At 26.8% G+C, this 15,575-nt stretch overlaps 1 protein-coding gene across 7 annotated transcripts in view; it reads right to left on the reverse strand.

Moving 5' to 3' along the window:
* Positions 1-15,575, reverse strand: part of LOC103573353 (uncharacterized) — an 85,001-nt gene that overhangs the window by 38,984 nt on the left and 30,442 nt on the right. Inside the window, exon 1 of one of the 7 annotated variants that reach the window (XM_008552391.2) lies at positions 14,116-14,239. The exons of the other annotated variants lie outside the window; for them this stretch is intronic. The gene's annotated coding sequence lies outside the window, so the exon portion shown is untranslated. Of the gene's footprint in view, positions 1-14,115; positions 14,240-15,575 lie in introns of those variants that run through there. 7 annotated transcript variants of the gene reach the window in all.

The following is a 15,575-nucleotide window of genomic DNA, read 5'->3' on the forward strand; positions in this document are numbered from 1 at the left end:
TTTTTTTCCGCAAATATAAAAATTTAAGAAAAAAAATATTAATGACAATTTTTGTTCATGCAAAAAAAAATTTTTTCAAAAATAGTTAATTTAAGTGTGAAAAATTATGCGGTGAAATAAAAAATTTATAATAAGAAAGATTAAAAAAAAAATTGTGAGGCAAAAAAGGTGACACACTCAAGAGTGAACTTGAGGTGCACTTGAAGCAAGTTCATCTCATTTCAAAGCACGAGTTCCAGTTTAACCTGTTAAGATCTTTAACAAGTTGAGCACTCATGCAAATTGTAATCTTTGCAGTCCAATTAGTACCAACGCCAGGTATTAACAAAAGAAACTCTTTAAAATGAAATTTTTTTTTTTTTTACAATAAAAATATCTTATAACTATTACTATTATTATTTTTGTTGTTGTTGATTCGTTATATTTATTCATTGAAATGACTTTAATAGTTCATATTATTATTATTATTATTATTATTATTATTATTATTATTATTATTATTATTATTATTATTAATAATAATGAATGAGTGCGCTCTACCATATTATCATGAAATATTAAATTTAATAATTATTTTTTCTTAGAGGACATAAATTAACTCAATTCTTTTCTGCATTGCAACAAAAATGAATTTTAAATATCATGACGTTTAGTTTTCGTTTGAATCTTTGCCATTTATTTGTACCAAGAACGTGTTGGTTTTAAAAAAAATACACGTATGATATTTTATGAATTTTAATTGCACAGAAGAAAAAGGTTTCTTGGCGCAAAAAAATTTTTACTTGACCCAAGAAATTTTTTTATTATAAAATGAAAAAAAAAAAATTTATTGGGGTGAGAAAAAATTTTCTTGGATCAATAAAAAAATTTTTTAAGCGTAAAAAAAATTCTTGAGCCAAGAAATTCTTCTTTTCTGTGTGATACTTTTATTGATGAATAAAGACTTGCGGGGTACTTTTTTAAAAAGAAAAAAAATGTAACTAAAGTTGTAGCGGTTGCTAAAAACGTGATCGAAGTTCCATCAGTAACACTATCGGCTTTACTCAACGATAAACGAATTGTTCGGGCTCACTGTTTGCAGAACACTCTAGTCGGTGGCGCACTGAGAATGGGTTGTACCACCAAATGGATCCCAATAGAAACTATCCTAAATGGAAACGGGGAGTAGGAAATTGAAGTTGAGAGAATTCTCTTAAGAGCAATGGACACAAGAAGACTAATCGATCTAGATAGATAGTAAACTTGTACACTACTTTACTTTTTAGTATTTTACATATATAAATATATATTGAGTAGGTAATGTCAAGTGTAAATATTATTTTTTTTTGTTTACGAGAGTGTAAAAAAAATTTTTATAAAAACTAACAATTAGAAGGGAAAGACTGAAGTTTGAATTAAGCTCTTAAAATATCTAAAATGGCAAACCGAGCGCAGAGAAACATCGAGTTAAGTAAAGAGGAAAGCAAAGGATCGCGTTGCCAAAGTGGCTCAAGTGCTGGGAATATTGTGCAGTAGCTGGGCTTTCGAGGATCAGGTTGCACAAGCAAACTCTCAAGTGCTCCTTTGTCTTTATATTTTTTTTCTTATTTTGTAATCACGCCATTTTTATTTTTGATCTATCGTTTATGATATCAAGTTATTTTGATACTGTATATTTTTTTCTTTACAAAAACTAGAAAAAAAAAAATTATAAAGATATATGGAGACAAAAAAAAGTAGCGCTGTGATTGAAATTAAACGTTTTTTATTCTTGAGTAAATGAAAATTGTGACAGAGGGGTACAGAGGTCACGAGCTAGACAATTTGTCACTTCTTATCACTTGACCGAACATTTTTCATTTTACTTTTCTCCGTCTCTCCCTCTCTTATTCTTTATCCTTTACACAATTTCATTTATAAAATACACGTTATCAAACAGCAGCCAGCGTTAGCGCTCAGTAACATCCTACAACTTTATATACTCTGTGTTTTATCACTTCAGACAGTACTAAAGTATTTATTCTTCGTTTCTTCAATAAAATATAAAAAGCGACGGAAAATGAGATAAAATAAAATTTTTTTTTTTATCCTTATACTCAATGTAAATTTAAACTATCTTTGAATAAATACAGAAAAAAAATTAAGTTCAAATATATATAATCACCAGTGACGAGATAATATTTAGTATCAAAACTATGAATAGATCAAAAACTTTTTTATTACTTTTTTTTTAACTAGCCTGTACGAAAGCTCATTAAATTTTTTTTCGACATAATTTTTTAATGTGGAAATTAACAAAGCTCGTTTATGTCGAAACTTATTTAAAAGTTACGTATTTACATAAAAAAAATCATGTTTAACTTTAATTTTAGAAGTCTTAGAATTTTTTTTTCGAAATAAAAATGATTTATTCGAAGATATTTTATTTTGACCTACAAAAAATTTGTTCCATGATAATTTCGAATTATTTTTTTAATATCAGTAGGGACAAGATTTTTGCCTTAATTTCGAATGGTTAGAATGTTTGGTATTACGGTGAAAATATTGGTCGTATCGAAAATTTTTTCAAACAAAAGTTGTAGGAAATTTAATTTTCGAAAAAAAATGTCTCATATGATTTTTTTATACGACCAATATTTTCAACGCAATTCTAAAATTAATATTCATAATAAACGATTCAAATTTTTGATAATTATGAAAATCTTAATTTTAAAATTACGGTGAAAATATTGGTCGTTTAACAAAATCATAAGAGACATTTTTTCTAGAAAATTAAATTTCCTACAACTTTTGTTTAAAAAATTTTTCGGTACGACCAATATTTTCACCATAATATCAAAAATTTGACAGCATTAATTACCAATTTTTATTTTTAAATCAAAGCAAAAAACCTGGCCCTAATCATCAGAAACGATAAATTTATGTTTACAAATTATTAATAAATCCAAAACTTCTTTACTACATTTTTTTTTTCAACTGTAATGTATACGAAAGCTCATTAAATTTTTTCCCACAGTCTTTTAATGCGAAAATTCAAAAAGCTCGTTTATCCCAGTTATATTTTTTGCCCTTAGTCAGTAAGAAAAAGGCAAATAAAACTTTCTATAGTTGGGATTCTCAACAAAAAAAAGTTTCATACTTTTTTTTATAATATGAAAAATTATTTGAATAAAATTCATTCATTGAAACAATTATGACGAATTTCAAGTAAATTTCATTTTTATGAGTCTTGATAATTTTTTTTTTTAAATCATAAAAATAAATCATTTTTTTATTTATTGAGAGCTTCTAATTTAGCCCTAAAAATTCACCTTCTTCATTATAATAGAGAGTATAATTTATTCGTAAAATTTTAATAAAAAAAAAGTTATTTAACTTATTTAAATTCATATATTCACATTTTTTTAGTGATCCCGACTTACCCCGGGTTTTCAACTCACATAAAATTTTTCTTATTTGAATAAATCATTCCGACGCTGCTAATTAATTAAAATGTTTTTAAAAATAAAATTATTCTTTCATAAATATAAAAATTTCCGATATTTTACTCAAGCGAAATTTTGAAAAAATCAGTATGAGAATATTATTGTTAGGGTTTAATGTCACATAGATATAAATGTACACCACCCACGTATGAAAATAAAACTGAGGCTACCGTCGACAAACAAATACGCTGAGATTACTGGCGATAAGTGAACTGAGAATTCTGCCAGCTTTTATATTTTTTGCTCTCTCCCTTCAACTTTAATATCCTTCTATATTCTCACTATCGTTACTTTGGCGAAGTTTTTTATTTTTTTTTTATTTTACATTTCTTCTTATCTTTTTTAGGTCTTCATAATAAATGAAAAAATTTTACAACATTCATAGACCTGCGCTCTGTAATTTGATTCATCAGTGAAAATAGAATAGACCAAATATTAAATTTAAAAATTAATCTCAGCATCATTTTAATAACTTATACTTTATTAAAAACTTGTATATATCAAGTCGAACTATTCATCTCATATATTTTTAAAAAAATATTTAAAAAAAAAAAAATATAAATTTGTTTTCAAATGATACTTGTGGCGAAACTATAGATTTTAGAAAAAAATGTTTGAAACAAAAATTGTTGGAAATTTAATTATCTACAAAAAAGGTCCTGACAATTTTTTATGTAGATTTTATAGTTTAAAAGTTACAGAGAAAATAAAAAAGAAATCGATTTATTTAAGAATAATCTGGTAAAATTCATTCTCTTTAAATTGCAGTTTCATGAAAACAATCAGAGTTACGTGAAAATATCAAAAGACCTTTTTTGTAGAGAATTTAATTAGCTACAAAAATATTTATATACATATTTGTCATATCTTTAATAGTTAAGCCATAATTTTGATTTTTTTACAAAAAATTTTGAATGTGAATTGAAAATTAGTTACGAAAAAAAAATATATATAATTAAAAAATGAAATTGACGTCCAGCAATGAGTGGAAGGATACTGCTTGTTATGGTACACATAATTTAATGAAGTATTCATTAAATATCGAGTGCCAATAAACAAAAAATAATTGAATTTATTCTATAAATTAATTAAATTATTAATTAATGTTGTTATTAATAATTAAGTTTGAATTATATCCAGCTATGATATACAGTACGATAACTCATTATAATTCGTTTAGCGAGTGAAATTTTCCGAGGAATTGGTTCTGACATGTATTATAATAACATCGCTAATTACATATGTTTGTCTTCGTTGTTCCTGTTAACAATGACATACATTCAAAATATAATCGCAAATAATTAAATATTACACGCTGCAATGTTGATTGTAAATACCGAGGCCACTCATTGATACTTTGTTTCATTTATAACTATTATAGTATTTGATTTAATTAATTACAAAAATAAGAAAAAATTATTTAAATTATATTTAATTTCTCCTGTCTATCACGAGTCAACACGAAATTAATTAATAAATAATTTAACAAAGTTTGGAAAATAGTGTATTCTACGAGTAACTTTATCGAAAACTCATGTTTATGTTTGAAAAATATAAATTTTAATTTAAGTTGAGAAAATATTGATTTTTTTTAACTTCCCGCTCAGAAAATCGATGATTTTCAAAAATTTCGGGATATTATTGTTTTCACCCCGATGTTCGAAAATCGAGTTTTCATCAGATGTCGACGTTTTGAGGTTCTAGAAAGCTAATTTGACTATTTTCAGACAAATCCTAGACAAATTCTAGACAAATCTTAGAGAAATTTTTTTTCTTTACTTTTATGTGTTCAAATTATTATAGAAGACTTCTTTGAATCCTAAAGACATCCTAGAGAAATCCTAGACAAATTCTAGACAAATCCTAGAGAAATTTTAGAGAAATCTTTTTCCTTTACTTTTATGTGTTCGAGTTATTATAGAAACGTCTTAATAAAAGCTCGAACAGCTGGAAAATATATTCACAGCAACGCTTTCGAGCTCAATGAGCTCGAAAACAGCGGGAAGTGTGGGGCTGGCCCGCAGGGTCAACCGATAGACAGATTTTTTTTATTAATTTCGGAAAAATATCAAATCATAAATTAATTTATAACGAGTTGAAATTTTTTATTTTACTTCCGAGAATTCCAAAAGTGATAAAAAAAGAAATAAAAATAAATAACATATATTTCGGTTTTTATTGTGTATACAAAGATAGAAATATATGAACAGTCCAACCAAAATTCAATATTAAAGTTGACTCTTTACTTTTTACCATAAAATAAATACATCAAAGCAAACAGAAATAAAAGTGGTCGTTTTTAATAAAATGTCCATTTTTATACAAAATAATAAATTTTTGATACTTCTGTAGTTTATTAAAAAAATTCTTGTTCAGAAAAAAAAATTATTTAAACTTTTTTTAGAGTACTATCAGAAAAAGAGTCTTTGGTCCAATATCAATCTCGGAACGCGGTTTTTACGTTAATTTTATTTTTTTCTGATACATAAAAAAGGCCGAAAAAAATTGAATACTCAAAAGTTTTCGTAAAAACAATTTTCCTTAATTTTTTTTGAATCCTAATTCATATTTTTATAATTATTTTCAAAAATTTTCTATCATTCTCTTATTTATCTAAGCGTATGAATTACCAGGCTTGTTCAATTTTATCAGAAGAATTCAATAAATAATTTTTTTTCTTCTGGAAAAACTCTACTATGTATCGAAACCGAAAAAAAATTTTTAATAACAATTTAAAACCCGTATTACTTTTTTTCAGTTCAAGTAAAAAGTACGAAGTTAAAAATATGTATTTTTTTCTCATCCTCCCCATTTTGCTCAGCTCTCCCCTATACAGTGTCATAGCAAAATATTTTCTTTCATCAAGAATCACATCCGTTTGAAATATTTTATTTTCACTATTAATATAAACTACTCATTTTATAGCAATTTAAAAAAATAAATTAAAAAACCATTGCAAAAAAATTTAATTTGCCCAGATTTAATACAAACTAAAATAGAACTCGTACATCGTATGGAGAAGCCAGAGAACACAACCAGAGAGACTCGGGTCATGTAATAAACTCCGAAACTGCAGTTAAAGCAAAATTCCTGTGGATCTTGAAAGCTTCATGCAATACAAGGTTAATACTTCTATATATGTATATATTACATACTCATATTCAAAATATGTATACCTAAAGGTTCTAATGAACGTATCCAGTTCCCAGTAATTCCTCCTCATCCTCACCCACTTCCCCCTTCCCCTTTTTCCTTCATCTTCTTCGTCACTTATAAACTACATACACTCTGGTGCATTAAGTTCACGCAACAAAACCCAGATCCAAGTAGTCGCGTATACCAAAGGTACAGAACAGTACTGAGTACACACCCCAACTGTCTTTGTATAATATTGTTTACGACCTAAAGTAAGATTAGTCTAGCATTAATGATATCGAACGCCCCACGGCGCCACACGGCACACCTTTCTCATTGCTGCCGCTATATTCAAACATTTTTCGACGTCATACGAAAATTTTCCCAAGTTAATTATAATTTTACTGTCATAATATATAATATTAGTAATAATCACCATGTATGCTGTACCTGTTTCTCTTTACGTTTAATTAACATTTATTTACGCCCAGGGCTTATTATTACATTACTATATTCTTTTTTGTTTCTTTAATAATTTGATAAAGCAATTTCATTATTTTTTTATATTCACCATTATCATCTGCACGCACGGATGGGTTTTGCGTGATAAAGTGTCAGTTTTAATATTGATACATTATAATTAATTATTACAAGAAATAAATACAAAGTTGCGAGCGCCGTAATTATATTACAGCGTAAGGTGTCAGAGTTTGTGAAGAGTTGAATTGAGCTTTTTTTTTTAATCATGACAAGCTCTTCCTTTTCATAAATTTAAATTCATATATTTTAAACGTGGAAAGTGTCAATTAAATGGCATTAATAAAAAAAAAATAATAATAATGACTGTGAGATTTTAATGAGTTATTTGTGAAGATATATATATATATATATATATATATATATATATATATATATATATATATATATGTGTGTGTGTGTGTGTGTGAAGTTATGACTGCAGATAAGAAAATAAATTTTATCTAGTAAAAATATATAGACAAAAAGAATAAGTAAATAAGAATGATATTTTTTAGTGAGCCTTGAGGCAAAAGTGGATTCAATATAATAGTTAAACTTACACCCAGGAAACAGTTACAAAATGATAAAGTATACATGAGCTTATATACGTTTTCACTTTGTAAATTTACGGGCAATCTGTTGCACTGTGTGTTCTTCTATACTGTATATAACATTTCTAATCTGACATAACAAATGTGAATGTAAAAAAAGTAATCATATGTACATGGTTGATTTATTTATTTTTTTTTTTTTTTCATTTTAATTTACTTTTCCATAATCCCCCCTCTCCTTTTTTTCAGATACATCAATTTAAATTTCTAGTGTCTGTAATGGAATACAAGCTATTATTGAAGAGTGATTTGGAGATTCGGCATTGAAATAAAATTTTTTTTTCAATGACAAGGATCTCAGCTTTTATGGAAACAAAAATTTTCAAAGGTAATGTAGAGTATGAAATTAAAGCTTAGGAATGCTATTATTGATAACAATGAAAAATATAAAGAAATCTATTTAAAAGCAAATTCTAGCCCATACGAAAAACATATATATCCGGATATATTCGGATGAATCTGCATATATGAGACATATTTATATATATATGTTGCATATTCCATATTTGCCCGGATATATCTGGATATATATTTTTTTCGTATGGGAGATTTTTGGAACTTGAATATCAAAAGTTGTAATGAAAATTGAGGTAATGTGTTCTCTTTTTTTTTTAATGAAAATTAATTGGGATGGAGATTTAAAATTAATGAAGAAAATTTATTTATAAAGTGAGAATTTATCAGTTCATTAAAAAATTTTATAACAAAAGATTAATTTATATATAATTTAAGAAGAAATAAATGTAACAATTACTGCAGACAACCTTGAATTGTATTGACTTACTTTTGGAACTTATTAAGTTTCAAATTATCGTAATTATGATTGTAATTAAAATTTGTAATTAAAGAATTTACAGAATAAATAAAATGATAAAATTGTCATTACGTAAATTTTCATAGTTTAAAAAGTATAAATTTGTTTTTTCAAGCTCTCATTCTATATTTACGCAAGAAAGTAATCGATATTGCGATGTATACTCCGAGCAAAGAGAAAATGATAAAAAAGCTCTGAGGTAAAACCTTTTTTCTTTTCTCTTTTCCTCACACGCAAGCTTGGTGACTTATCCTTCGGGCGATGATAAATCCGAGTTTTCCTTCACCGCGCCAAGATGAAGTGACAAACGCGTTATCCTTCTTTACTCTCTTTTTGTCACTCTTACGTATTTTTTTACACTTCTTTCTCGGTACATTCAGGCTCTTGCCTTTAAGCGCACATAAATCCTCATTTAACTTCTTCGTGCCGCGGACAAAATCGCGAGGAGAATAAGAAACTGTAAATTTTTATTTTTAAAAACTACCGCGTCCTAAGTTATTCCATTTCTGTACAAATAACAGTAAAAATATAAAATTAAATAATAATAATAATGTTGCAAAGGTAAATTAAAGCTACATAAAGATAAAAAAAAGTGAGTTAAGTATCTTATGAAATCAAAATGCTTGTGGAGACATTAAAGTTAAAAAGGATTATAAAGTCCTTTTATTCACCCCGAAACGACAATTTCCTATCGTGATAAAAAACCATTTAATGTATTTATCATTTTTATATTTATATATTTATAAATATTTTTATTGTTTTCTAACACGAATATTTTGCGTGCAGTTAATTAGATAAACTCATCAAGACTTTTTTATCGATTCATTAATACATTAAATTTTATTTTTAAAAAGTGTATCGAGAGATGAAATAAAGTAGGATACGCAAAAATAATAATAAAATTTAAATTACTTTTTTTAAAAGTCATTTAAATTTTAATTTCAAACTTTTTTTTTTATTCAAAGCTTTTACTTTGAAGTTCTACTAAAATTTGATTTTCGACTAAAATTTAGAGACGATCACTGTAATTATTAAATTTTTTTTTAAATATTAAAAAAATAATTTTTCTTTATTTTTTTAAAATAACCTATTTAAAAAAAAATTGGTCTGTCGGTTGACCCTGTGGGCCAGCCCTAAAACTTCCCACCCATTTCAAGCTCCTCGAGCTCGAAAATACTTTTGTATGCCTTTGTTTTCGAAAAATAACGTTTTTTACCATTTTTTCTACAACGATATCTCTCGAACGAATAAACCGATCGAGACGTTTAAGGTGGCAATAGTCGCGTTTTATTGAGTTCTACAACTGATTAGATTTTGAAATTAATTTATCAAGTCTTTATTGAGAAATTTCCAAAATACTAAAAAAAAATTTTTTTTTTTAATTCTTTCGTTAACGGTTTCTCTTGAACGAATGAACCGATTTTGATTGTTGAGGCGGCATTCGACGCAGCTTACAAAGTTTCAGAGCTGATTAGATTTTGGAATCAATCCATCGGGCAATTAAAAGTTATTAAAAAAAACCATTTTTGGAAAAATTTTATTTTTGAAATATATCCGAACGTACCCTACCGATTAAGCTTAAATTTTAAGTGTTTATAGTAAATAACAAGCCGCGTCGAATGACACCTCGAAAATCAAAATCGGTTTATCCTTTCAAAAGTTACAGAATATTTACGTACGTACATACATACATACACTCGGACATCATCTTTAATTTAGTCAGAATAGTTTCCTAGGACCTCAAAACGTCGACATCTATTGGAATTTCGATTTTCACAAATCGGGATGAAACCAATAACTTCCCGAATTTTTGAAAATTTGCAATTTTCTTAGCGGGAAGTTAAAAAATAAAATTTATGACAACTGAATATTTGTCTTATCACTTTTAAATACGAACTAGAATAATCGAGATTTCGATGAAGATTAAAATTTTTACTGATTACCGTCTCTACTTGCTCCTCTCCTTAATAAAATAAATTTCTCAAAAAAAAAAAAAAAATAAATAAATAAAATAAAATAAAAGTCTGACTAAAAAATGAAATTTATTCAAATCGCTGGGACTTAATAAACATTATATGTGATAAGAAAATTATATTCTTTTGTAAGAAAAAAAAAGTTAAGTGTCGCGTGTTGACGCGTGCCTGCACGCAGTTAAATTCTGCTTAATATTCACTTGACTATAAGCATTTGGATGTCGCCTTACTGACTGCAAATAGTGTTATTAATGCGTGATAGCTGATTGTTTACGTCCGACGTCAGACAATAATTGTCACTTTATCGGCATAGAAACGATCGAGACAATGATTCATTTTATTCGCGTGACCTTGAATATTTATAATCACTTATCCGATTAAATTACAATAATAAAATTAATTTCAAACTTAATTGTTATAGATTTAATTTAAAAATTTAATCAAGCTATCATATGTTGTCTGTTATTTAAAAAAAAAAAAAAAAAAAAAAAAACAATAATTAAAGATAACAGACGCCACATACTCATACTTATACTCATATCTCATACTTTACAAATACTAAATAAACCAGAGAGGAAACGAGCAGTCATAAAAACCACCAACAGCTTCCCTTTTTAACGTCAGCGGACTACATCATACGTCGCTTCCGGTTTATTCTTTGATGCACATTTATTTTTATTTCTTTGTACTTTTTTATTTCCCTTCTGTTCTTTTCTTTTCTTCTACTTTAGTTTATTTATTTTATTTCCTAGCCATGCCTTCAAATTCAACCAATTTTCACCAGTCTGACAAAGAACAGCTACTACTACTTGCACTATTTTTTCTCAAACTGCTGGTAGTATTTCTGCTGGTTAAATTGATTGACTCGAAAAATAAATTTCATGACTTGCTCGTAAGAGTTGTACGTTATTTAGAAGAAGAAGAAAATACCTCGAGTTTATTTTAAAAGAAGTACCGTAAAATACACTCTGTACTGCCATTACTCTTAATTGGCAGAAAAAAAAAATTTCAAATTTATAAAATAAATTTATGATATAAAGCTTAAATATTTATCTTTATACACAATCCAACAAAGTGTGAAAAGGGTAGAGGGTATGGGGAAAAATTGCTACAGTATAACTTTTAAATAAATGATGTGAAGTAAAAATATTCGAGGTATGAAATTGCCAGGAGAAATATATCGGAGATAAATGCTAGAAAGTCTCATGAGATGAAGACGGAATCTCTAGACTATATATTTCTTAGCTTTCAGTTGCTTCAGAGAATTCAGTAGGTGGAAAAGTGTCAAACAAAAATTCGTATATTTCACTACTATTCATATAGAAATACACACACATACATATATAAATCCAGTGAAGAGACCACTAGTGGAAATGAAATAAAAATATAGAATAGATAAGAAAAAAAAAATCACGTCAAAAAAAAAAATAATAAAATTAATCATTTCTCAGAAGACTGTCACATTTACGATTGTCAAATACATTTAAATAAAGGTTTTTAATCATGACGACGTCACGATAACGACACAGTCCTATCACGTGAAGGGTTTTGTTTATCGAAAAATAATAACTGCTTAGAAACAGATTTATGTACATATATACATATATAAGTTACTAAATTTTCTATAAAAAATTAAATTATAAATAATTTATCAAAACTTTAAATAATTATAAATATGTTTCTACAGCAAATCAGGTGATAAAAATAAATGATAATGATAACGATAGAGATATTCATAAAGGAGGAGAAAAGTAATTATTGGTATTTGTATATATGTATATATATTTGCAGACATATTGTGGCGTCAAAGGTACGAGCATCAAACGCAGTATCGCGCCCGATAAATCGACATAAGTGAACGATAATAATCGATACCTCCAAGTTGATATAATGAGTCGATTTATATACGATCACTCGATCAACTTACACAACTTGTCCCGCCTCTCTCTTTGTACACACACGAGCATCTCTCCTCCATTCTCGCGCCTCGGTCTTATATCTTTTATCTTATATATTTTTATTTTTATTTTTATTTACGAGATACTATCGCTTATGTTCCTGTGGGTTTTACAAGTGTGGAACGCGGACATACGAGTTACAGGAAGCTACTAACAACTATTCCTTCTCCGGCTATCTTAATTGCTTACTCGTGTAATACACAAGTGTATTGTACTTGTCTATAATAAATAATAATAGTCTACTTAATTCATTCTCATGTCATTACTATTATTTATTTACTTACTTATCTGTAGTTTACACGAAGAATTTAATGGTGATCATTGTCATTAAGAATTTTTGATGATTAGTATAATGGAAAAGTCAAATAAATATGGGTTTCAAAATTTTTTTTTTTTAAGATTTTTTTAAATTTACTCATCAAAGTTTTCGAATTAATTTTCAAATTTATAAGAATTTAAAAATGATACAAAATATTATATTTTGAATAAGTTACTGAAGTTTGAATCGTGGAAATGATAGAAATATCACTTTTAGACCCCGGGGCAAATTTCAGTTTTAAAACTCACAGAAAATTTAAATTTTGCAATATATATATATATATATATATATATATATATATATATATATATATATATATATATATCTTTTTTTTTTATTGGATCTGCCGAGTCAAATAAGCTATTGAAAAAAAAAAAAAATTCTATAGCCTTAAATAGGTCGCTTTGACATTTCTACAAAAAAAAAAATAAATAAAATTTCTTATTTAACTGAGAACAAAGTAATGAACTTATTGAGTAATTAATTTGGATTTTATCTGGCAAAAGATTTTATTTTTATTCGATTAAATTTTTTTTTGTTTGCTAATGCTAAAGACTCATTTACTAAAGCTTTGATAGTCAAAAGCGTTTGAGAGAAATTAACGTCGGCAATTCTCGCGGCATTGGTAATTAAAGTTTAACGTTTAAGTGTATCAAAATCAAAAGCAAGCAAACTAGCTCAGTTGTTGTATAATTACGTAAAATCTTTGAGTGACATACAAAGAGAAAGGGAAAATTTGAAGCTCAAAGAAAGGGAGTATAAAAAAATATTATTAAATTTAAGTAATTTTATTTAATTATCTGAAAAGATAAAAAAAATAGAAATTATGGATTGTTATCTGTTAACGGTAATCATGTGTAATCTTGTGATATATATTGCACACTAGTGTGTACTCATCAAATCTATAAGAATCTGATAAATTTAACGCGTGACCTAGAAATTATAACGAGCTTTATAGTTAGTGACAGTAAAAAAAATAATAATAACGAGAAGAAAAAAAATAATTTTATGCAGAGAAATAAAGTAGAGCTTCAAGTACGTATCTTAAAGTTGTTTTGTGCTCAAGATCACCTTACACAGATAATCTCAAGTGTCACACGATCGATGAACGTCTAGTCGCTAAAGAATAAAACTCAATGGAGCTCGAAGATATTGAGTAAAAAATAAAAATAATAATGATCATAAACATAAATAGTTAAACACGGCAACGTTATTGGTTTAGATAACCTAAGCCTTTATAAAACCAGCAATAATATCTTCATGGTATATAAATTTTAGAAGACGTCATTGTGTATATAATTAATAAATAATAAGATACTTACAAATGTTAATACCCATAGTCATTAGTCATAGTAATGAAGCTTATAATTAAACACGCGATATGTAGATTTAGTATTTAGTTTATTTATTATTTAATGTTAAGTCACCCTGATGTTAATTGTACGATGGCTGCTTCGAAACTGCAGCTCTAATGTTTAAAAATTCTTTTGTTATAACTTATCCCCTCCTTATTTTAGTTTCGTGACAGTTTAGGAAGACAATAGTCCAATCACTAAAAATGGGCATGCAGAAGAATAAAGGGAAGCTTTGACTTTTAAGACTTCGATTTAAAAAAAATTTTTTTTCATGCTTCTATTATTAGATTTATATTCAAATTAACGAATGTTTAAATTTTGCAGAAAATGCAGAAAAGTTTCTTTTGCTTTCAATGATATTAAAATACTTTAGAATTGAAAGGAAAATGGAACTGGTATCGTAATTTGAAACAGTCAATTTTATCCTTAACGTCATTATTTTTTTCCAACTCTCCTCGAAAATATTTGATGAAAAATTTATTTTGTAAATGGATCTAATATCGAAATTTGATAAAACCAATTTCTACTATAGCCTCATGAATTTTTTACAATTGAAAAGATTTAATAAAAACTATTTTTTCAAATTTTTTAGAAATACATTCAGCCAAAAAATGAACTTTTGAAGCTAAAGAAAAATGGACCAAATATCGAAATTTGAAAAAGCCAATTTTTGCTATAGCCTCATGAATTTTTTCCAATCGAAAAGATTTAATAAAAACTATTTTTTCAAATTTTTTAGAAATACATTCAGCCAAAAAATGAACTTTTGAAGCTAAAGAAAAACGGACCTAATATCGAAATTTGAAAAAGCCAATTTTTGCTGTAGCCTCATAATTTTTATTTACTGTCCTCGGAAATATTTATATGTCATAATAAATTATAAAATAATTGTTTTGTATTATCGATATTGTTGTTTTTTTATTGTTTTCAGTATTAGATAACCTGATAGTTTAGATAACCTAAATCAATACCATCGTATATCACAATCGATAGTAAGTTCAGTCTATAATCCAGTAAATTTATAAGTTCATAGTCCGATTGAGAAACAAAGGAATAATAATAATGATAATTATGATGATGATGAAAATGGAAATGTTAACAGAATTTAGCAAGTTCTAACATATAAATAAAAGCAATCATTAAAACAAGTGTACCTAAGTAAAATGTAATAAAATAGTTGGAGATTAACAAAAACTTAAAAGTTAACTTGTTGCAGTTTGCAAACTAAGCTAAAACTAAATACTCTGTTCTGTCTTACATTGAACTAAAAGTCTCAAATTATTTGCCAAGACCTATTTCAAAACTACCTGACTCAACTTTGTCGAACATCATGTATATATAAATATAATTATAATGCTAATGTTTATAGCACTGGAACATTAGATTGCTTGTAAATGTGCATTAGTCGATGGATGTACGAGAAAAGT

This window comes from Microplitis demolitor, chromosome 1 (assembly GCF_026212275.2).
Source record: "Microplitis demolitor isolate Queensland-Clemson2020A chromosome 1, iyMicDemo2.1a, whole genome shotgun sequence".
NCBI classification, from domain to species: domain Eukaryota; kingdom Metazoa; phylum Arthropoda; class Insecta; order Hymenoptera; family Braconidae; genus Microplitis; species Microplitis demolitor.